The following is a 25407-nucleotide window of genomic DNA, read 5'->3' on the forward strand; positions in this document are numbered from 1 at the left end:
TAACTAATGGCACTGTCCACCCATGGTAGCTCTGAGCAGTGGATGAGGACACTACAAACTGTGTAAGAGATAAATGATTTCCTGCTTGTCACCACATTAAGCTACAAAGTTCTCACACTGCTCTTGTAAAGTGACAAGAACGGGACACAAGGAATTACATGGCAGAGATTTTCTGTGGCCACATCCAGACCAGCAGGAAAGTGTTCATTAGTGACATACCTTAAGAAAAAATGTGTTCAGCACAACAGAATGGATTAGCTCAGCAATACATGTTCAGCAGGGAAGTTCAGGTTTATATCTAAGTAAACAAATGATTACTTATCTCCTCTGGTACCAGGTGGTATGATGTGTGTCCTGCTTTACTGTTTGTTGCTCTATCATAATCCTCAATACTTATATTATATGAACATGGATCAAGTTGTTTTGGTTTCTAATCGTGCTTTTTAAGAGGAGTCACTGGGCATAGTGGTCTGTTTATAGAATATTCTCTGGTTTTATATTTGCCAGAGGTATACACAGGCAGCAGCAGGGATATAGTTTGTCTAGATGCCAACTTTTCACAGAAGAAAAGCTTCATAAATCACTTCCCTGAACTGTCAGTGCTGTTAGCAACTCCCTCTGGTGTTGTACAGCTGAGGGGGTTGTGTTGAGCACAGCACTCCTATGCAGCCAGGGGAGCCCTGCTTTCGTTTATTTTTCTTTCCTAATTACCTATAGTAAGAGAAAACTGGTCCAAGCTGAGAAACCTTTATAAAACACACTGGATGATCAAAATACCATGACAGGCTTCTTCAGTGCCTAAAAACAAATTGTGCACAGTAGCCTGCATCTCTGCTAGAGTCAGCTTGGAACCACTTCTTCCTAAGCGTTGTGGTAATGACCATTCTTTGCTGACTTTAAAAAAAAAAAAAAAAAAAAAAAAAAAGTGTTTCTGAAAAAGAAATGGTGTGGATGTCTGGACCTGAAGACAGATAGCTAATGCAGACGTATGGACAATGCACACAAAAGCTTCCCAATGTCAGATGAGAAGAACATGGGCCATAAATTCTCTGTCCTTAACTTATAGCCACACAGATGGTTTTGCTTATAGCAGATGTTGTGTGAAAATAAGCTGCAGCTTGTGGCTAATGGAGGAACGTTTGTAGAAAGGGGTTCAGGAGGTGAAGGCTATTTTTAAGACTCCTGTATGTAAAACTAAATCTCTGTCTATAGCAAGGTGGCAGAGTTGACTGAAAGTGCAGGTTGTAGGCACAGAGGAGTAGGAAAATAGCTTTGCACAGCTGCCTTATATGAGGCTGCTTGTAGATGTGCAACTTAGCTTATACTTAGTGATTTTATCTGCTTCAACCCATTGCCAGTTGTCACTCGGCATGAAGAATTTCTCTGCTGAATATCAGAGAAGAAAATTAAATGAGGTGAAGTGCCTGTCTTACCTTTCACGCTGCTGTTCTTTCCCATCCTGATGTGCAAAGATAAGAGGGTGCAGACTGGCCTTTCATTCTGGCTCTGGTGCAGGAGCCAGGAGAGGTTTCCCTCTCCAAGCACAGATGCCCAGCAGAATTTGCACCCAGCAAATTTGCACACAGCAGCAAGCACTGCTTGCCCCCTCTCCTCAGATCCATGTGGCCTGATTTAGGTACAGAAAGGAGCATGCATGCTGCAGGTAGTGTTTCAGGGAGCTGGAGCCACCAGGATTCTCTACCAGGCATCAGCTCTCAGAGGGGTGCATGAGGGTTGACCTCTGAGGCTGATGAGGAAAAATTGCTCCTGTTGCCTTAGTTGCATTTCCCTTTTCCCCAGATACCTGCATCGTGGCTGGGTTTGACTGCCTCTTTCAGGAAGGTGACAGGAGTGGCCTTGCCAGGACAGGTGATGGGGTGTGGAGGCACAGAGGGCTGGGCCAGCCACCACTGAGCTGCCAGGCACATCGGGCAGCTCTTTGCCTTCCTGTGGGGAGCGTTTGCCTTGGCAGCCAATGCTCAGCACACATCTCCAGCTCTTGGAGGGAAACTTCCTGTAACTCCAAAAGTATTGGGGAGAGAGAAAAGTGGCTCATAGCAGCTTCATCCTCACAACATAGCCAGCCTCCAGCAACCACCCTAGCAACCAGAAACTGAAAAGGAGAGCCAGTGCATCCTTCTTCAGACATATAAGCTTTATTCCATCTTTTGTTCCTATTTCTACTTTTCCCTGAATATGCAGACAGAGCTATCTTCCTTGTAATATTTGCTATATGGAGAATTATACAGACTCATTTTCTGCTTTTTGAAACTCCCTAGTTAGCCAGTTCAACTCCTCTGTACTTGAACATTTGCTTTCAATAAGAAAAAATGTTGATTAACTCAGTGGCCTGGCCAAATCTAGTAAGTTTTTTCTGGCAATACCTCTAATGAGTCCCATTTATTAATTTTTTTCCCCTACCTTACTTGTGTAACAAATTTCCAGATATTAACATCAAGAAAGGCAATATTTGGCCTGTTGTATGAGAAAAGTAAAAACAAACCAGCACACTTCCTTTTGTAGTTCTGGATTTCATGCTCACTTAATACATATAAAAGGACCATTTTATAATGTATAAATCTGGAGCTAAGTGTTAAAGCATGCTGTTTTATACATATGATTATGTACAAGCATGTATGTGCTTGTATATACACATGCAGATTGTAAGATGTCCATTGTAATCAAGTGGCCACTGATCCATGCTGCCTTTTTATTTTTGGCAGGTCTTTACTCTGTTTTTTTAACACCCACCTCTCTCTCTCTATGTCTCAGGGGAAAGCTCTTTAATGTAATTATGCTAAACTCACATTCTCCTAGTGGTACTTAACAAAAAAATAGTAATCATTTTTTAAGCATTCATATATTATGAGTCTGTATTTTTTGGCTCTAAATTAGAATGACATTTGATTATGTTTTTAAAATATTATGGCTGGATAAATTAATTACACCAGAAAATCCAGAAGAAACAAACAATAAAAATAATAATAAACATTAGCTGCCACCTCAGTCCAAGCTCACTTAGTATACGTAAAAACTTTATTATTTCAAGTGGATGGATAATTACAGGAAGGTGGAGGCCATAACTAATGTCAGTGCTAATGGAAACCCATGGGCCATCAGCATTTTCCTGGGAGGGCATGGTTCCCAGGGAAGGCTGAGGGGGTCCCTCCTTGCCCTGCTGGGAGGAGGTGTCTGGGCTTAGCACCTCTGTGGGGCTCACACAGGACACTGGGCACGTTGTCCCAGAGCAGGAAGGTACAGTGCCACACTATCCGGACACAAGGAAGGCAGCACATGACTTTCCCCATGGGCTACACCTCCCTCTGGTGGGACCACCCTCCTCGCTAAGAAGGTGGCCAGGTTTCCCCCAAAGCTCTGTCCTTAACTTCCGAGGTAGAGCCAGCAGTAAGGTCAACTAGTTCCACTTCTGGTTCTGCTTTTGGGATGTTTGCTTCTGTCTATGGAAACTGGACTCACACTTTCAATTTATTTCTCATTTTGTGGGCCACCAGCTGGTAATGATATGATTCTTGTTTACTCTGACCTTGGCTGGATGTGAAAGGGAGACTTAGATGTAAATGGTTCCATCTCCCATTCCCAGACCCTTGAGCCCTTATTTTCTTCTGCCCTACCAAGCAACATGCTGGTTTCAATAAAACATATTGCCATTGCTTTGAATATTTATACCCTTGAACCATTCAAAAAATCTATTCACATTAGTCAAGTTAGGCAAAAATAGCTCAAAGACAGAACCCACTGCCAGCATTTTCTTTGGTTTGTGCTACTGAAATGTCCCATTTCATTCTGTGGCTGAATTGCAAGATAGTTATTCCTTATTAATCATGAGCATACTGCCATTAAGATTGCCAAGTAACAGTATAGCCAATATAACTCCTACCCACTTTATAAAGACAAATATAAAGTCATCACTTACTTTGTGGCTAAAAAATGGAAAAATGCAGGAGCATACCAGATGAGCCTCAGACACTACACACCCTTTGGCATTTGCCCCAGAATTTGCTGTAAATGCTGTGAGCTTTCAAATCCACCTGGTTACTGTGGATCCTGTTGTCCTGGCCATCCAATGAAGACAGTGGCTGTGTGTGCCAAAGCTGAAGGGCTTCTGTCATGAAATTGTGTGTGACTGGGGAGATGCAAGGATGCACCTCCTGGTCTCATGCACACAAACTTATCTAAAGCTACACCTAAAGCCTTTTTAGAGCCACTTGCTTTTGTGGACCAGTCTGTGGCAGTGCCATAGGTTATTATAGCTTTTTAAACTCCTATTTCTCCTAAATTTTAGCCCTCTGTGGAAAATGGATGTTTCTAAAGCTCAGTCCCCTTGCAGATAACAGCAAATGTTGCATTGGAATTTCCTATGGGACAGAAAATCTCACTTTCAAAAGGCTATAGGCAATATGCAGCACAACATGGTGCTTACAAAGGAACAGGCAAGCTTACCTGGGGAGCTGATTTACAAGGTACAGTAGCAGGGCTCTGGGACTCTGATAGGCAGTAGCTCATCATTATGATGCTGCTTTTCAATGACAAAGTAATCTGGAGCATTGCCTCTGCTCCCCATCCCCAGATTTCCTGGAAAAGGATGGAGAAGCTATAGTGATTTACTTGTGTTATTGTGTCATTTTGAATGCAATAGACTGAGAGATCAGTGTGGGCGCTTTGTGTGCCCTTCTGAGAAGTGCACAGCACAACCTTTCTAGCAGCATGAATAACAGCTTGTCTAGCAGAGAGTGGTGCAGCAGCATATTCTGCTGTCTGCTTAGCCTTGGAAAAATGCATTTGCCTCCATAAAGGGACTGAAGCTGGGGTTTCAGGGCATGCAGATATCTTACTGCTGCCCAGATGAGTCTTTAATTTATCAGTGTGCATTTTTCACACATTCAAAGCACCTGATCATTTCTTCTTAGCTTTAAGCGTTTTCTGCATATCAATTAAAGAAAACATTGTTTTTCTTATTTATCTCATTGTAAACTTTAAAAAGGTGACCCTCAGTGAATTGTTCTGACTACTTTGGCATGTACTTATTTGAGCTTCAGTAAAACCTACTCAAACATATTAACAGTGTACACACAGGCACAAATCACTATTAATCCTTGCTCAGGGGAAGGTTTATGGGGTCCCAGCTGTACAGGGCTTGATGCTAAGACACAAGGTCTTGTTCTGGCAGAGCCACCTGCTATTTTCTGAACCCAAAGGGCTGCATTTGCTCATCAAGGCAATAAAACATACTCTTGTTGCTAGAGTGAAGGGCTTTGAGACCAGCAGATGACATAAAGTGTTGCAGCACACAGGGTGACAGCGTCCCCAGCTGCCCCGTGCTGAGCGCAGTGAGCTCCTGCCTGCTCGCTCCGCAGGAGCCAGGCGCTGGATGGAGTCCCTGGGAGGAGAGGGATGGGGCAGCAGACATCCAGCGGTGCAAAGGTGCAATCCTGTCGGTGCAAATACACGAATATTTGTGGTTTAACTGCAATGGTTTAGGTGGAAAATGATTCAAGTATTTTGCCTCTAAAATGTGGGGGTCTGCAGGCAGAGGTGGAAGAGGCAGGTTGGTCATGCTGCTGGCATGGCAGGCTCTAGGGACAGCATCCACATCCACCTCAGCACAAGAGCACACTGCCTGGACCACTGCTGCATTTATTGGACAGACAGTATTTATTCCTCCTGCTGCTCTGGGACAAGAGCATGACCAGCTGGATGCGGTCGTTTCCATCCTTCTGTTTTTCTTGTCCATTGGCACTGAGTGGCTCCTTAATTCTTCTCTGGTAGTGTGAACTGCCACAGAAATTTACGAGTGACTGAAAAATTCTGTGAACTTGGAGGAAACTGATGTCCGAATGTAGATTTCAGCCCAGTAGGTGACCCTGCCCACACAAATGTCCCCTTGATAGACTGAGGCACTTGGCTGCTTTGCTTGGACAGTCATCTGTGTTATACAACTGGCAAAGTGGGATCCACAATTGGTATTTTAAACACATTTAATAACATTTAAGAGCAGGAGTTATATGAAATATCCAGGTTGCTGGTACTAAGTTAATACTTACACTAGACTTCAATAATATTCTGTGGGACAAAAACCTCACAGCTGCCTTTCCAAAGTCTTGATTAAAAAAAAAAAAGAAAAGGACAAGAAGGAATGGCCATAAACTGGCTACAACACTCATTAAACCTATCTTAGAGCAGCTTCTCCCTGCCGTAGGCCAGGGCAGGTTGCCAGCAGGGAGGCAGCACAAGGGCTAGCTTCTTTCTGTCTGTATCCCACTGATGGAGCCAGCTGAAATCCAGAAACTGGATTCCCACTCACCTAGAAGCCCTGAAACAGGGGGAGCACTGAGGCAGCCAAGAACTGGATCCTTGTGCTCCCTGCATATGCTGCCAAAGGAGCCTCAGAGGGAAAATAAGTGACATGGAAAAGTGTCCAGCTGTAAATTATGCTGTACACGGGATACAGGAATCTGGGAAGCTTTGTAGCCGGCAGTTCCTCTGGGGCAGGGCCAGTCCCCAGGAAAACTGGCTCACAAAGTCCCATTGTGCCCTAAATGATGGACCAGGGATGTGGCTGCTCTTTGGCTGGGACAAGGCACCTCTCCAGAAGTATTCACTTCAGCTGGTTTTGAAAGATCCTGGAGCAGAAATATAAGGCTTTTTAAAATATAGATTATATATAAATGTTTTTGTGGACCTATGTAGGGGGTGATAGACAAAAAGTTATTTTTTCAGTGCATATTTGAAAATAAACCTCCAGTTTGTAGAGCTTGCAAGCACACTCATCATGCTCATTGGTTGTTAAAAGTTTGGGGTACTTTTTTTTTGTGTACAGTGACTTCTTCTAAGCCAGGTTATTAAAAAGAAGAGAGATTAGTGACATAAACTGACTATAAAAAAAATTGCAATTAAATAAATGAGAAAAAATCATAACCCAGCTTCCTTAGGCAGAAGAAAATTATGTGCATACAGTATGTATTGTGCTGTTATTGCTGTATCTATAATGGAAAGTTCCTCTTCATCAAATCCACTAAAGCCAGGCACATTTTCTTCGTGAATCTTTCCTTCTGTTTGGGCTAGAGAGAGATGAGGAGAGCTCCACTCAGCAGAGAGCAATAACATTTCCACAGAGGCAGCAGTTTTTGTAGGGAAAGAATCAGCTAATTTTTAAGAAAACACATCCTTGCAAATGTATGTGTAGGTCATCATAGCTAAAGTAACCTTAAGAGTTGCTAGCCCTTAGGGAGCTTAGCTGATAAATGTTACACATACTAACAGAGTATCTGAGTAGAAAATTCTGCGAGATGACTTCAAACACCCACGTAGAAATCCCTCTCCATTTCAGAGTAACAGATATAAAATCTTAGCATGCCAGCCTTCATCACACCCTGCGGTTCTTATCCAGACAGAGAGGCAGTGGGGAGAGGGGAAATTAAGGGAAATGAAGGATGAGAAGAGAGCCACCCAGAGCTGGGCAGATTTTGAAGTGGGTGTCACTTTAGGATCTTCCTTTCTGTTATTTGTTGTCAGCCTCTTTCTTCAGGGACAGAAGTATCCTGTATGAACTCTGATGGAGAAACAGGCTTTATGAGCCTCCATGAGGATTCAGTTTGTATAACAGGGTGATGTTGAAATAACTGGAGGATTCTGCAAGGATTTTTCCTGGCGTGAAATATCACAAAAATTGATCTTACTTTGAGAATTCCACTGTTATCATTTTTCCCTGCGGCTGATGAGAAATGCTTGTGAAACTACATGCTTCTCAGGAGAAATTCTCTTTCTCAATTCCTTCATCAAAGCAAATGAAACAAAGTCTTTGGACTGGTTTTTTTTTTTTTTTTTTTTTTTTTTTTTCCTGTTTTTGCTCAGGTATCTCTGGTGGACAGAACGTGGCCTGAGAACAAAACTAGTCTTGGAGCTCCCTGAAGGACTGAGCATCCTAAAGCTAATCTGCAGCTCACAGCTATGGATGACAAGACCATCCTGAGATGTGCAGTCAAACTGCTCTTTGCCCCTACTGTCAATTTTCAATAATATTTCAAAAGCACTTTGGTACACCTCTCCCTCACAGGGAAAGCAAAACAGGAGTGGCAGAAGGGATCTTGCAGACAAGTCTTTCATTGTTCGTTGGCATCTCAGCTGTTGTGAGTGCAACGGTAATGAAAGATGCCAGCTGTTCAGGGGTTCAGTGGTAGTTCTTCAGTGGATGGTAAGTTGTATCATGCTGTATCATAAGAGTATTCTGACAAGAAACTTATTTCCACAAAGCTAACACTTGTAATTGAATGTTTAAGGCACTACATAATTGTTTTCAGGATGATATCACAAAGCAGAATATACATCTAGTAATGTTATTCTCGCACATTAAAACTCAGCAAAATGTGCAGTTAATGTACAAAGCCCAAAAAAGATGCATTCAGATGAAGGACTTATCTAAAAGTCACAGAAGTCAGATATGCAGTGCCTAGGGCTATGCTGGGAAATTTTATTTACATTTACTGAAATGTGCTGTCCTTGTTTTTCCCTTGTGGTTGCAATGATTCAGAAACAAGTGTGAAGTAGCAGGCAATTAGGTTTTGCCACTCAAAAAGCTAAAACTTCTCTGTAAGTAATAATGGCTAGAAGGCTGAAAAGGATGGATGGAAGAGAAACATTTATAGAGACATACATTCCTGCATGTGAGGTGACAGATTCTGAGGCTGGTGGAAACAGTTTGTGTCAGAGAACATGCTTTTTGAATCCCTGCACCTACCTCACTTCTGTCCGTGCAATGGGACTATAAATGTCTGAGCCATACTGGGCAATCAGGGGCGTGTAGAGGCTTGTGGAGGTCTCAGACTTTTTCAGCATTGCCACATGAGGAAGAAGAGGCTTGAATCTGGACAGCTTTGGCATAGGATACTGAAGCTGGGGATGCAGCAGAGCTGTGGATGAAGAGGTGAGGTTTGCTCCTGCACCACCAGAGCTGGGGCAGACAGGGGGCTGCCAGCACTGCTGGTGAGCCCAGGGGGACAAGGTTCTCTGCCAGCCTAACCCATGAGGTGTCTCTCACTGTGACCCCAGGCAGAAGTTAAAGTTGCAATCTACAGAATTATAGGTTGCATCCTTTTTTCTGGTCTATCTAGACACCCATTAGCCAACCTAGAGCCTGACTGGTGTTTTGTGTCACAAGAAGAGGAGAAGGCTATGTCACATCTGATGATTAGTAAGGAGAGCTGAACTCCTTTGACCCACAATGGTTAAAGAACAGCTGTAAAAGTATAGACAAGTAGCTGACTTCTAACATCTAAATGCTACAAACGAAAACTGAGGATATATTTTAAGGAACACCTTGCACTTAATTTCTTTGTAAGTAATATGCTGTAACATTTCTTAAAGGGCTTGTATATGACTGAATTTTATTTTAACTGTAATACATAAAACAAGATTTAATGGCTGGCTTACAAGAATGAATAAGCAACTAAAGCTATCTTAAAGTGTCAGTGTGAGTCTGGATGAAAAGAAATGCCTTGTCTCTAGCCATCTGTTACACACTGGAGTTAAACAGACATACAAGTGCTTTTTCCTGGAAGCCATCTGCACAAATATTGATTGAGTAATTTCATAAAATTCCGATTTAGTAATTTACCAGCTGACAAGGTGATAGTGCACAGTGTAGGTTTGAGTTTCCTGGCATTTCTACTGCAGCTAAAACAACATTGATGTGCATTTCTTTTGCCACTAGCATTATTGCAAAAGGAGACATTGGAATCAAATCCAACATAACCTATTGAGAGAGTCTGTAAAATATTTTCCTATTAACATCAGAATAAAAAATAATGTGGTATTCCAGAAAATTGAATGGCACTTACATTCCATAATCTTCATCAGATCAGCTTGCATGGGGTTTTGTTTTTCCTTTGCCTGGTTTGAGGCTGTTTATATTAATTCCATCCAGTTTTATTTTAATTAGTTTAAAATTTTAGGGATTCAAGATCATCGTGGTATTTAAATAACTGAGTTTCAGCATCTGTCAGCAGTGGCTTTTTCAACCCTCAACTATTTAAGAGCTGCAATCTTTTTTTCATTTTCCCTCCCTCCAGACACTGACTTTGCTGTTGTGACTCATGCCCTCAGCAGCCCTGGCAGGCAGGCAGCTGTCTGCAGCAAACCGCTGCTGCCGGGTTTCAGCCGGGCTGGAGCAGCAGGTCTGGGCTGGGGAAGCAGGCATGGAGATGCACCCCCCGTGCAGCCTGTCTTTCTACCACCTCTCCCTGTCCTGAGCTAGCAGTGCTCTTGTCCTGCCTCTTCCCATTGAAATGGATTTTTCCAGGGATAAGCTATCCCACTGTGGTTCCACTATATTTTCCAGTTTCACTCCTTAGTGCCTTAAAGAAGCATCACCTTTCTCAGATGATTAGAGGTAATTTTGGTTTCATCCTCTCATCATTGATTCTTTCCTGATTCCCACAAGATTAGACCAATTAGAAAATTAATCTAATAGCATGGAACCATAGAATCACAGAAAAATTGAGGAAATACCTTTAAGATCATCAAATCCAACTTTAAACCCTATTGCTGCCAAATCCATCACTAAGCCATGTCCACTATGTACAAAATATGGAAAAAGAGTAAGACTTCTTTTAATTTTTTTTTTTCAGTGTGAAATGAGTAGGTGAGCAACCAGGTAGTAGAAGAAGGATAAGAAACAAGAAGATTTCTTTTAATATTTGCAATGTGATAGAGACAGACTTCAGGTGCCCTGTCCCAGGGAAAATCATGCTGTCATTCCTGACAAAGGAAAACCCTTCTGGAAATGAAGAATCATTTCTTTTCCCTAAAAGTTTGCAGTCCCACCTCAGACCCCAAAACTAGGCTGAGGCAGACACAAGGGGGCAGCTGAGGCACTGCACTCCCTCTGCTCCATCAAGAGCCAGAGCTAAAAGAGGAATGGTCCCATCTGCACTCATGCTCCTGGGGCTTTGGCGTTGCCCCTGCCTCATGCTCCATTTTTGAAAGAGCAGGTTCTGGGCAGCAGAGGTGACTCAGGACACAATGCCAGGTGTGGGTGCTTAGCAGTACCTCTGTGGGGCAGTGGGATCTGGACAGCCCTGGGCTCTGGCCTTAGGTTTTTGCAAGCCAGAACCCTACAAAAGTTGTTTAGGTATCAGCACACTGAGGGTTCTGGCTTAGCCTCTAGTGATGGAAGATGGGGCACATCAGCTTCACATCTGCAATGGGCATCTCCACCCTTTCTAGAGCAAAGGCAGAGTCTTAACCTTGGTGAGCATGGATTTGTTTTACAGCACAGCTTTCTTGGTTTGACTCTTTGGGGGCTGCAGCTCTAAATACCGATGAAGAAATGTGAAAGCTGGCAGGGTCAAAACTTTCATTTAGTGTGGTAGGACCCCATCATCCATCCTAGCCACTGAAATTAGCTCAGATGGTGTTAATAATGCCAGTTAATAAGGTTGTGGGTTTGATCCCTGTATGGGCCATTCACTAGAGAATTGGACTTGATGACTCTTATGGGTTCCCTCCAACTCACAATATTCTGTGATTCTGTGATCCTGAGAGTGTGTCATTTGTTTTGCCCATGGGAACAGGCACACACTGTTCATGAACACCATTTTAGATGCCACCGCTTCCTTTGGTCCAGCATGGGTTGAATCCCATGGGTCACTTAATGCCTTATTTGCAGACAGTCTGGATAATAGCAAGGAAACATCACCACAGGACCAGTAAGGCCAGAAACTTATGAAATCCCAAGCAGAGGAGTAGGGGAGACATGGCCACCTGTAAAAGCTTCTTGCCAAAATGAATGGAACAAACTCTCCTCTGTGTCCATTGCAGATCAGGCATGAAACGACAGGCTGTCACTTCAGCAGCGATGACTGAAGAAAAGCATTTTGCCAGAAGGGGAAGTGAGTCATGCAATAAATTGCTCAAGAAATTTTTTCAGCCCTCAGCACCAGGGGATTTAGAGAAAAGTTAGATGAACCGTGAAGATATTAGTTATAGGTGACCCTGTCTGGGGTGGGGAAGGGGCATCCAGATGCCCTCCTTAGGCCTCCTCCAGCAGACTCATGGTGTTGTGTGTCAGCCCACTGTGTCTGGGTCTGCCACTCTTCCTGCACAGGAACAGAAATGTCTGTCCCTCTGTCACCGTCATATAGTTGAAGACCTATTAAATGAATGCATATGCATATATTTATAGCAAATATCTTGCAGTTTGCTTATGAGACAGTCTTCCAAACTTAAAGCTCCTAAACTGTTCACAAAGGAAACCTCTTAAAGTATGAAATGAAAAGAAGTCTCACTTGCACATGCTATGGCTCATATTGCATTGGCTGGAATAGCACTGAATTTTTAGCATTTAAGGGATAAGGTTTATTATGCTTCTGTCACACCATGACTTTGTTTTATAGGAAATAAAATGATGTGAGGAACAAAATGGGGAAAAACCCCTCAACAACCTAAAGAAACAATTTGAGTGAAGGCTTTAGAAAACACTGTCATTTTATGAATTATTCCAGCACTATGCTCATAGCTATATCCTAGCTGACAGAAAAAAAACCTGATCTGTTCTTTATACAAACACCAGGGGAAACTGGAATCTGACCTTGTCTCAACCCTGTTTCACCATTTCCCTCCTTCAGGAATCTGGGATCAGCCCAATGTTACTGTGAACGATGCTCCTATGTCAGCTCCCCAGCCTAGGCAGCCAAGCAGTGCTTCTTCAGATTGGAGAGAATAGTGGGCTTATTTTGAGGAGAAATGAGCTGTTCTGAGGACAAACACCCACGCAAATTAAATTAACTGCTAGCCTAAAAACAGGACCACACAGTCGTCACCTGAAAGGCAGCGCTGGAGCCGTTCATTTCCCACACAGCTCTCCTTGATGCTTCAGGGCATTGTCTGGGCATGAAACCTGTACTCAGTGGTTCAGCAGTGGAAATGGGAAGAGGAGCTTTGAGGAGGAAGCCTGAATTCATGATGGTCCTGAGGAGCACCTGAGGATATACTGGTGAAGGGACAATGGATCAGGATGAAGCTCAAGGTAGATTTGAAGTTCTTCTGCCTGTCAGTCTGTCTGTGAGCCATGCCAGGGTTGGCTGATTCTTCTAGTTAATCACAAAAAGAAGCAGAAGCAGAATGCTGGCTGCTGGGACTCAAACCTTGTGGGTCCTACTTAGCCCAGGAGCCCCAAAGAGAGCCACAGTAGAGTTTTCCAGATTTTCAGAGCCTTTCTATGACCAGAGTTCCATTTCCACTTGTTCTACATGATACAGCTTTTCAGAAGTATTTCAATGTGTCAGTCCAAGTTCAGTAATGCTCTACACTTATATCACTGACATCAGCTCTATTTTTACATATTTAAATCGTAATTATAAGCATCTGAAGTTTCAAAAGCCATGAGAAGGCAAAAGTTCAGCTAAATTGCTTGATTGTAAAATCACAGAATTGTAAAATAATTTAGATTGCAAAAGTCCCCTTAAGATAATTGAGTACAACCATTTTCACATAAAACATTTTCAATAAAATATTTGTAAGTGAAAACATATGACTTTTGGTTTTTTGGGTTAATAGATGAAACAAAATGTTCCACCAACCTACTTTTGTAGGTCTCTTTGCAGGAAATCTCTATATATGGTCACATTAGGAAGACCTTCTCTCTAGTTGAAATTACAAGAGAAAACAACACAATTACTTGTATCATCATCTTAAAAATAAATAAATAACAAATCCAGCCCATTTCACAGCACTAATCTTGATATGTGGTGTGAGACATGCTGCCATGTCACCCGAACAGTTAAATGCTAGCTTGGAACTGACCTCTCTGTTACAGAGCAAGGAGCTCAAGGTGAAAGGCTCCCTGGGGACAAAGGTGACTCCAGCAGCTGAAGTGCCCTGCATTTTCCAGCATTCCACGGTGAGTCTGGCTTTACAAGAAATGCTCTTCCTGAAAAGCAGATGACAGACTCAAAACTTGTGGCATTTCCCTCATGGCTTGTCCTGTGCAGCCTGTGGAAACTCGAAGTTTCCGTGTGCTCAGCAGTGCACTTCCAGTCCCCGGGAGATGTTTGCAGCCCTCAAAGACAGACAATAGTAAACCACTACAAACATTAGCCCAGGCCCATCCTTCACCACTCCCTCTCCCATAGGGAGGAAGCCTCCAAGGGGAAGAACACTGACTTACAAAAGCCACTTGGGCAGAGCCCAGTAAGTCATATTCCGTCCTGTATTAATGGAGCTGTCAGTGGCGCCTCTGTGTCACAACCTCCTCCAGCCACCCGGGATTTTACAGTGCCTGGGGGAAAGCCCACAGCCCTAAGCTTACAGTGCCCCTCCAGAAAAGCCCACCTGGGGCTCTGGGAGACACATCTGTTGGTCTATGGTGGAGCATGACACACATCCCTTGGATCCAGTAACCCTCGGGTTTCCTGCTGTCGGGATGACTCCAGAGTCTTTTTCCCAGCCTGCTGGCTGAAGAAAGAGTCGGGATTCTTCGGCTCATGTTCACAAGGTTGTTTATTATCTATTATCTAACATATTTTCTCTCAGCCCCACAGAGGTCTAATCTGCAGGTCCGTCAAGGGCACACTATTCTGCCCCGAGGCGGTGCTATCTCTTTATACTAAAAACTATGTGTACTTTATTGACAGTTATTTTCCAATACTTATCATCTATGTTAGACTGTCTTTTACTTTAGGCTAATCTAAATGTGCCAGCATCACTCAGAACATGGAGGTTAGGAAGGAGAAAGAAGAAGGACAGGAAACGCCCAAATTCCTCTATTTTGGGTCTCCAAACCCCCATTCTAAAAATCTCAAAATTCTATTTTTCACCTTGTGAAATCTACTAGTGTGCTACTTAAACTTTTGTGACTTGTAATTCTTCATACAAAGTTGGTAATTTGCTCCATGGGTTAAGATCGAAATCCCAAATGTCTTTGGCTTCCCGCCAGGGTCTCCAAGCCCCTGCCAGGATCTTGAGCTATCCAAAGCACCCAAAGAGATGTCCTGGGTTCCAACATCTGCTGGTCTGTGGTGGAGCATGACACATGTCCCTTGGATCCAGTAACAACTACCTGTTTGCCAGAGAGTGACCCACCTCTGATCAGGTATTTTACTTGCAAGAAATGTGGCATTCACAAAGCAGTAGCTAAAGGCAGCGTGCTAATAACTACCATAGCTGCCTTTTAGCAGGGCTCAAGTCACCAGGGAACATAGACTAATTTGCTGTAATTGGTTTAATATGTTTAGTCTGAGCAAAATATTTTCAGCCCAGTAGAATTCTGAGAAATCCCATGTCAGTTTTAATTGGGAGAGGGTTATGGCAGTACCCAAGGTGCCCTAGGGCCAGGGGGTGCAGGTCTCTACTGGCTTCCCCCAGGCAGGGCACAGCCTCCTTTGGGCCTCCCCAAGGCACCCCAGCTGGGGTCTGACCTTGCTGCTCTTGGAAACAAGATCTCCACTGCCTTTTTCTTTTGTTTGTTTGTTTTTTGTTTTCTTCTTCTTTTTTTTATCCAAAGCACCCAAAGAGATGTCCTGGGTTCCAACATCTGCTGGTCTGTGGTGGAGCATGACACATGTCCCTTGGATCCAGTAACAACTACCTTGCCAGAGAGTGACCCACCTCTGATCAGGTATTTTACTTGCAAGAAATGTGGCATTCACAAAGCAGTAGCTAAAGGCAGCGTGCTAATAACTACCATAGCTGCCTTTTAGCAGGGCTCAAGTCACCAGGGAACATAGACTAATTTGCTGTAATTGGTTTAATATGTTTAGTCTGAGCAAAATATTTTCAGCCCAGTAGAATTCTGAGAAATCCCATGTCAGTTTTAATTGGGAGAGGGTTATGGCAGTACCCAAGGTGCCCTAGGGCCAGGGGGTGCAGGTCTCTACTGGCTTCCCCCAGGCAGGGCACAGCCTCCTTTGGGCCTCCCCAAGGCACCCCAGCTGGGGTCTGACCTTGCTGCTCTTGGAAACAAGATCTCCACTGCCTTTTTCTTTTGTTTGTTTGTTTTTTGTTTTCTTCTTCTTTTTTTTTTTTTTTTTTTTCCAACCCCTTTTCCCTTTTCTCTTCTTATTTTCTTGGTATCTTTTCTTACTTTTTTCTTCTTTATTTTTTACACAACCAGAATAATAAACAAATACCTGAATGTCAGGGGCAATTTCTAAGCAAGTAGACCAGATGAGTTTAGGTCTTGAAAACCCTACACAGGGTATGCCTGAGTCTTTGCAAGACTCTTACATACCCTTTCATGAGACACATAAGGATTTACATGTGAGGTGCTCTCTGCTTGTCATCCCCCTCTGAATGCAGCTGATAGTGGCTTCAAAATATCACTGTCACATCTTCTGGGCAAGCAGGAAGGTCTGGACTCAGGAGTGGGGAATTTCCTTCTGCAGAGACAGATGACTTAAGACAGATACAAGGTACCATAACCCCATCAAATTTATTTTGAAGTATGTACATTCCTGAACAAGTATATTAGATGGCATAAGTAATGAGAGCTTAATAGTTCACAGATGATGTTCTCACACACATTTTGCAAGATCCAGCAGCCAGCTGTAGTCAAGTCCCTAGTTTATGTCCCCTGACTCTTTGCTTTCCTCAAACATTGCTCCAAGTGCTTAAAAGTGCTAAGTCCTACAGCCATTCCCCTCTTCCTTTTGGCCTTGGAAATATGCAATGAACTACCAGCAAAGCTTTTTTTTTTTTTTTTTTTTTTTTTAATTCTAATAGTCAGATATCTGTTGACAGCAGTTGCTCAAGTTAAAAGTTGTCAACTGTCTTTATCAGTTAAATGAGGTTACTGCTGTGTGGATCAAAAATGACCCACTAGTATTTTCATATCTATTACTTTGGCCATGTCATATAAAGCCAGACCCTATTCTTTGTGCCTCAGACATACAAAACTGCCAGCAATGACGTATAAATAAAGAGAAGCTGATCCCAGAGTTTTACCTGCACAGAATTTACAGAATCAGGTTGCCTTTGAAACAATTTTCCTGTTAAAGAAAACTACTTGAAACATGGTTTTATACATATTTACATTGGTTTAACACAGGCTTACCTCCACTGAACTTAGTGATGTCCTTTGATTCTTTTCAGCCTTGCTAGGAGAGATCAGCTTAGCACATTAGGCCTGCAGGCACACATATAAATCTAACAGGAAAAAAAATCCTGAAAACTAAATAAACAGACAGCAAAACATAGCACAGATTTGGTGGGGTTTTTCCCATCCACAATAGCAATCAAAAGTCTACAAGCAATCACCACCCTGACCAAACACACAGCAGTGATGGCCTGGTAACATCTGAGGAAGTGCTGTGGCTGCCCCCTTAGGTGGGTCCCAGGCACAGCCACGCAGCAGAGAGAGACCCAGCCTTCCCATCTTCCATAAGTCCCACCTGTTTCCCATAACTTTGGTAAGAGAGCACACCCAAACTTGTCCCCAACTCCACTCACAATTCCTGGGAGATCAGCACTGCTAACACAGGAACAAACAACCCTATTTCCCTTCCAACATCCTGGACCTAATAATCACTGTAATTACAAATTTGTTTAACATTGAAAGCTACAGTGATATGCCAGAAAACAAAACAAGCAAAATTTGAAAGAAAAAGGAGAGCAAAACATTTTCTCTCAACTCCAGATATCAGTTCTTAGGTTTTTTTAAAAAAACAACTGTGTCACACAGGGTGTTGATGTGGCAAGTCAGCTGGCCCTGCCCTCTGCATCAGAACAGGGCTATCTGCCTGTGCCAGGTGGTAAGGTACAGATCTTCTCCAGGTTTGACTCCTATCAGTAAATGGCATTAATGATGTTTTCTGAGCAAGTTGAAAATTTGCTTCAGTGAGTACTGCAAGATTTGCATTGAAGCTTCCATGACCATTTGTAAATTAGCGTAAAACTTTGTGCTCTAGGTGTATAGGAAATCAGAAAGCATTTGGGGGCTCTTAAATACTGATGAACACTCAACATACTAGGTAAACCATGGTAAACTCTTCAGCAGTGCCTGCAAAAAGCTCAGCTCCTTCCCCTCTCACTTCAGCAGTCCTTTACTACCTCAGCTTAGACTTTTAAAAATTGTCCCAGCATTTCTTGCTGCCCACAATGTTCCAGAGGAAGAACCTCAGGAGGAATACAAATGTCAGACACGGGTACAAACCTTTGCTCCTGTTCTTTGTGTTCTTCCAGAGAGTACTTTGTGAGACGGTACCTGGAATATTTTCAGAGCAGACATTTCAACACTGGAAAAATCTTGGATTTCTGTTTAGTGTTCAATAGTTTCAGGTGATAAAGGTCTGTGCAGCCATTTAAATTCTTTTCAGCCATTTATTACTTTTATGGGAAGAATGCATAAGCTTTCATCATCTTTGTAAACTTGATTCATAGTCTATTAAAAATCATCTTGATATATTAAATCTCAATAAAAAAAAAAACCCCAAAACAAAATAACAAAAAAAAAAAAAAAAACCACCAAAAAACCCCAAAACAAAAGAAATCTCTCAAGTGGGCTCTGAACTGGCAAAAATCTGAGATTGATGTTCCCCTTTCCTTCCTCATTTTAATCTAAAGGATGCTTTGAAAGGGTGAGATTCACCATCCTTAGTGAGCATAAAAATAAGCTAATTAATAGACAGCTGCTGCTCTTTACTTAAAAAAAAAAATAGACAAAGCATGAAATATTTTCCTGTGCTATTTTTTTTGAGTCAATATTCAGTCTGGACTTGAGCTGTATTTATCAAGTAATATTGAGATTATAGACTAAGTTTCACTTATCTGAATGCACAAATGTAGGAGGGATGCTCCAGCGAAGAAGGCAGAAAGCAAATATGGCCTTGGAAGGAGAGATTTTCTGGGTCAGACTTAAAGCTGCAGAAGTTTAACCAAGGAAGAGGGGTATCATCAAAAACCTTGAAATGTAATATTAAGAATTGTACATCATAGTGTAGTTCATTTTTCATAAAATTCCTCATTTTGTGACTGTCTGACAGGCTGAGGAGAAATGTGGGGATTCTAACCATGTTTTTCCCTCATTTATTAAGTGTCTTTACTCAGGTGATGTCTAGAGCTGGATCATTCCTTATGTCCTCAAGAATGGACGGAACTTAGCTGTTGCCACTAAAACAAATGGATGAGTTTGGTAGCTCATAAAAACAAAGTCATGCCTGGAGGAATGGTGAAGCAGCCTGACAAATCTTCCTAACAGCAAAATGAACATCAGCTCAAGTGTTTGGGAGATGCCTGTTCTGGATGCTAAAAATGCTGACTTTCTCTTCTGTTTGACAGCGACATACAACAAAAATGTTTTCTTGAGACAGCAAAACAATAGAGGAGATTTTAGGCAGAATGTTAGGAAAAAAGTCCTAATGGTCGGGTGTGCCAGTAAGTGGCATATCCACCCCAGGGAAAAGGTGGAGGGAAGTGTAATTGATGGAATCATTTAAAACTATATTGAAGTGAACACTGGAAAATATGCTGCGAATGAAGAACTACCTTCCACTGGCAGATCTCTGATTTCTGTCATTCTCCAAAAAGCCAGCATCAGTGTCATTTTGGGAGTGATGTATTGCTGTGGTTGGGGAGCCAAGGCTTCAGGATGCCAGATCAGTCACACCTGAGAGCAACCAGAAGGCACTAGAGCCATGTTGTGTACAAGTGCATCCAATGAGGACACTTTTCTCAAACCAGTCATTAAAACCCAGTGCTAGCTGCGGTTTCCAGACTGAAGAACCATACATTGAAAAGACTCTCTTGTGGCTATCCTGAGCCTTGGAGGGTCCCATGCTGCTAGGGGGGATCAGCAAAGAGATGAGCTCCCAGAGAACACCAGGGAAGACACAAGACTGCAAAGGTATTGTGTGTCCTGATGTCAAGTTTGAAGTTGAGTGGAGATGTTCAAACTGGGAAGAAAGCAAGCAGTCTGGGAAAACTGGAGGAGTCGCCCTGGCTGTCCTACACCAACCTGATAGAGCAGGCAATGGTTATCCTTGAGGTAAGCAATAAGAGAAAGGGGAAAAAGCACACCCGCAAGTCCAGAAATCCTACTGTTCTTTAAAATAAACCATATTAAAAATTATGACACCCCATCACATTATTACTTTTATAGAAAACCTCTATAGCTTGTGCAAACCTGGTCTTTTCTGTTCCCCTGTGGAATAAAAATAGGGAATGTGAAAGACAGGCACATTATATTCCAAAGTTTTCAAGACTGACAGTCGGTTCGGGGATCTGCTAGTTTCCAATCTGCTAGTTAGTTCTCCACACCATCTCTGTGACCCATCACTGTCACCCTGAATAACAGCACCTTCAGCCTGCAGAAAGTGCCTTGGGGTTTTCACTGGCAAAAATGAATGAAGCACAAAAATATTTTCAATCAGGACTGGAACAAGCTTCGCATTGCACAGCTGCAGTGTAAGTGCCGTCCCCCAGAGACCCTCTAGTATTTGATTAAGGTATATGGAAACTTGACTCATGTTTTATGGACATTCATTTTCATGATACATTTTTAAAGAGACAGCATATATTTCCATACTTTGGAAGAAATTAAGGCTGTTATTTTAAGAGGAATAATATGTTTATAACATGCAGCAGATCTTGATGGCAGCTGAAGCAGCGGCATGGGAGCTGTGGCATTAGTGGCTGTGGGAGAAGCTGTTTGGTGGGAGAACCACCATGCGCCATTGTAGAAATCACAGTGATTTAAGTTTTAATTTTTAAAAGGAAGAGTAAGCAGGAGAAGAAGAGCTTTAAAGCTGCTATGGGACGTGTACTCAAGGCTTATGGGAGCAGAACTGAGTGTTCAGCATCAGCAGGCAGGGAAGGAAGCAGGGCTATATCCTATACCCACTGGCGAAAGCCCAGCTAAAAAAGCTGTGATATGCTCTGGGACAGAAAATAACCTTGAAGAAGGACGTGGTCCCACCTATCTGCCCACAAAAGAACCTTTGGGCTGACACTTTATCAGACTGGGGGTAAATAAATTAATAAATGGGCAAACACATAAAATGGGCTAATTAATAGCAAAGTGGGGTAATGCCTAGCAAAGCACATCCCCTTTAGGGCCATTCTGTGTGCTGTGAGAACTGCCAGCATGTGCTGCACTGGCTCCCAAAAAGCGGGGAGCATACAAAAACTGCTCACCTGTGAACCTTAACATTTCTGCAGGTTATGAAACTCACAAGATGCTTCAGCAACAAAAGCAGGCTCTGCTCCGCCTTGTACCTGGGCCCCCAGGGAAGACAGGGAGGCTGCTGGGGATTCACACCCCTGGTGACAGCAGAATAAACCCTGTTGTTTGCAGAAAGATGACAACTCTGTGAAAGACACACTTTGCTAAAACCTCATTATCACGGTAGGAACACTCTCCATCTGTTTTTATGTAAATAATTTCAAAGTGTATGATTTGTGTAATGTATTTTGTTTGAATTAGTTTTCACCAGTGAGATGAGGATAAAGATTTTCTTTTATATTACACAGCTGGTTTTACTTCTTCTTAGCATCCGATACTTTTATTATTTCTATACAAATTCCTTTACTGCAGGAGATTTATTACTTATAGTAATCTTGCGTGCTGTGAATTTCTTATAGCTCATTCATTTGGTCTTTCATGTGACTACTCTAGACGGGAGATAGAATGAAAAGGAGGAGATCTAAATCTGGTCAGTATTATGGGGTGGTTCATCAGGAGTCATGCCTGCTGTCTTTTTTACAGTATCCAAGTTTTTATGTACATTGCTCAAAGAATTAACTAACTAGGTAACCCAAGCAGAGCAGCAGAACCAAATTATTTAATGCATCAAAATCTCTCAGAGATGTTGAAAATTATGAGTGTTCAGAGACAAATATTGTTTTTATTACATAGCCAGACAAAGACCTCTAAACTCACCAGTGCTAATGCAAATAATAAATAACAATGAAACCTGCAGGAGCAGTTTCAGAAAATGCATTGATACTGAACACAAAACTGCATGTGTCTAGCTGAGAAATTGGTTGAGTACAGCAAAATTTTGTTAAGTGATAGAACCAATAGCAAATGTGATGCCATTTCCTGGCTCATTTGTCCAAAATAGAGGATAGGAGGAACAGAATTATGTGCATTCAAATAATTTTCTTTTGGGAATTTCAGAATAAAATATTTGGATGATTTTGTTCTGAAACAACATTGTTTTTAGAAGAGGTAATGGCCTTAAAGAGGATGGGTTTAGATTAGACATTAGGAAGAAATTCTTTACTGTGAGGGTGGTGAGGAGGTGGAACAGGTTGTCCAGAGAAGTTGTGGGTGGACAGTTTATGGACAGGTTGGACAGGGCTTTGATCAACATGATCTAGTGGAATGTGTCCCTGCCCACAGCAGGGGAGTTGGAACTAGACAATCTTTAAGGCCCCTTCCAACCCAAACCATTCTGCGATTCTATGATCTTTGCCACAGGATGAGGTGTTTCATGTAGCCCAAACCAGAAGCATATGGACTGTGATGTCCTGTCACTTCCTTGGCTGTGCTGCTCTTTACACATAACTATGTGGAGCATCAAAGGTTATTGACAGAAGTCATACAGGTTCAAGCTATATGTACTGAGCCTTCTTTGTACAGCGCTAAATTACTGCTCCTCCATCTAGAGAGATATCCCCAGAAGATTATGTTGCCTGCCTTATGACTGTACTTGATATGTATCAAAATAGCATTTGTAAATGATGTGTGTGAGAGGCTAGGAGGGAAATGTAAAGTAAGCATTGCAAAGGTGTAGCAGCAGGGCAGCACCACTTAAAACACACTCAAGAGATTAGGAAGTGTAAGCAATTTCTAAGTATCACCTGCACTGATCTCTACAAATACGCAGGAGCGGTGAGACAGACAGACAGAGAGAGGCAGACATGACATAGGAATCTTTTTTTCATTTCAGTCCGAGCCCTGACTGTGCAGGGGATGGATTTAACAGTGGGAAAGTGAAAGGCTGAGGATGGCAAACTAATGCTCTCTTGTTGAAAGATGGAACCTACAAAGGCTCTATACCGCCCATACCACCCATTTCACATGTAAAACTCAACTCACTTCATCCCTGAAAGCCTCTGGACTTACTGCTGTTTATAGCCTTGTTGCAGGTCAGTGTATAAATCTGCCTCCAAACCTACAGTGGTCTAGGGAACAATACCTGGCATCTTACAGAAGCAAAGAATTGTTAAGGCTGAAACAGACGTCTAAAAATACCAAGATCTTGAACCAGACCCACCCCACACATGGGTCACTGAGCATCATAAAGTGTGCAGCTCCATTTCCACTTTGAGCTACTGGGACCAGTATCAAATCTCACTTAAATCCTCCATGTGGGTGTGTGTGGTAGAGAGGGGATGCAAAGCATGGAACTGACACTGCAGCTCGGAAGCCAAGGGCTGAAACAGGCTGAGTAAAAACAGTTTTCCCTCATCTTTCTCTTTGGTTTTAAGTGAATGGATTAAACATTATTAAACCAGTCCAGTTAAAGTAAATGGTATAGAGCAGTGTAAAATTCAAGCAATGTCAGAAGGAAAGGTGCAAAAATTGCTTCTGGGCATTGTCTGTTACCTTTGCCTGCTGAAAGGACTTGTTGGCTAGACTGAATCACTATATAGGCCTACTGGATGTGACTCTGATTTTCAAAGCTTTTTGAAAAAACCCAACCAAGCAGGCAATTACTGATATATTTTATAATGATTAAAATAGAAACAAACCAGCTTTGTTCAATTTTTTTTTTTATGAGAAATGGAGTTAAACTTGCATTTTCTCTTTGTTTCCTTTACTTAGACCACTGAAAATTGAGTACTTTGACTTTAAAACAGCCGCTGGAGGCCGTTGGATCAATACAGAGGTGGATCAGGCTAATGAGTTGCTGCACTCTTGCCACAAGGCTAGCATCAAGCTATGTTAGTCCTAAATCAAGGGAGGTAAGATGACTTTGTTAGCTTGTGGCGTATGTTTCATTATTGTACAACTCCCCTGTTGTGGGGAACATTTTTAATCTCAGTTTCTATCAGCTGTTACAACTTAAAGGCCGAAGAAGTAATACGCAGGACTTCCTGAGGCCTCCTTCAAGCTAGAATGAATCAGGATATAATTATTTTTTAAGAATTAATTTTGTTTCTTGTCTGCCCTCAGAATTGCCACAAGAACATTGTGGTTTCTTCAGATTGTTTTGTCCATCACACTTATCGTGGTCCTTATAGATCTGCTTCTATTTTACAGACAGGTCATTAACCATTGACAGCATTTGATATAGCTGGTATCCAAAATTCATCCTGAGTTCACCAATTGACTCCATCCTCTAAATCATGTGGTGTAAATAATTCCACACTCCAAACTCGGGGACAGAAGAAGCAAGCTGCTCCTCCAACAAGATGATAACTTTCAGTAATAACCTTGACAAGCTGAAGAGTGAGGCAGCACGGGCTGGAGCACCATCTGCTGGCATCCTCTCTGCTGACTGCTTTTGCTTTTGGTTGCTCCCTCACGTTCCTGGACACCACAGCTTATTGCACCCAGAGGGCACGGTGCCCAGGGACCCTTGCCCTCACTCCTTTGGGGAGCATGGGATGCAGTGGCAGCCCAAGGGGGATGCAGGAAAGGGCAGGAGAGTGGGTTTTCTCCTCACTGAAGAGTGGCAGGAGCCCAGGGGGCTGTGACAGCCCCAGGAGCACGGCCCGGAGCTGACACTCCATCCCCCACACTCCCAGTGCCCCGCGGCTGAGCATGGGGCAACCTCCACACCACTGCTGGAAAGCCAAATATCTCCTCAAAAACAGCTGCAAATTGCAGAGTGATCAACTCTCAAACACATCATTTTTGGCTTTCTGGGTACTGCTGACCTTGCCTCAGGCCTTCCCTGAGGAGAGTGGAATAGATTTTTGCAGGGGTGATTGACTGCCAGGAGAATTAAATATGTTTCTTTTGTGGTTTGATTTTTTTTTTTTTTTCTGGTACATCACCGTAACTGTTCTCCCTGTAAAACATCCTTTCAAGTGTCTGATTTTGTAACTGTCAGAGGACATTCACATATTTTCCCTTTCCCCACATTAGCTGCTGCAAGCTCAGTTCATGCACAGATTTCTTGCCACAGGCATTCCATAGAGGACAGAAGGGCCCAAGCAGCTGTGGAGAAATCCTGGCTCATGTGGAGGTCTCCACAGCTTGGAGCATCCACAGGTGCCAAAAGAAACTTTTTACATGGCCACATTTTCTATTTGATAGTCACTGGATAAAATACACACACACACACACACGAAACTGCAAGGGAAAGATGAGCAAGAATGATCTCAATAGAGTGACCCATGAGGTCATTCAGAGCACTCTGAAGATACAAACACCAAGAAAGGGGAAAGTAACTATCCTGTCATGCAGTATGGTGAAACAACGCATAGTTTCCTGTCTCTGGGAGT

This window comes from Onychostruthus taczanowskii, unplaced genomic scaffold (assembly GCF_017590055.1).
Source record: "Onychostruthus taczanowskii isolate IOZ18803 unplaced genomic scaffold, ASM1759005v1 scaffold12, whole genome shotgun sequence".
In the NCBI taxonomy this organism is placed as follows: Eukaryota; Metazoa; Chordata; class Aves; order Passeriformes; family Passeridae; genus Onychostruthus; species Onychostruthus taczanowskii.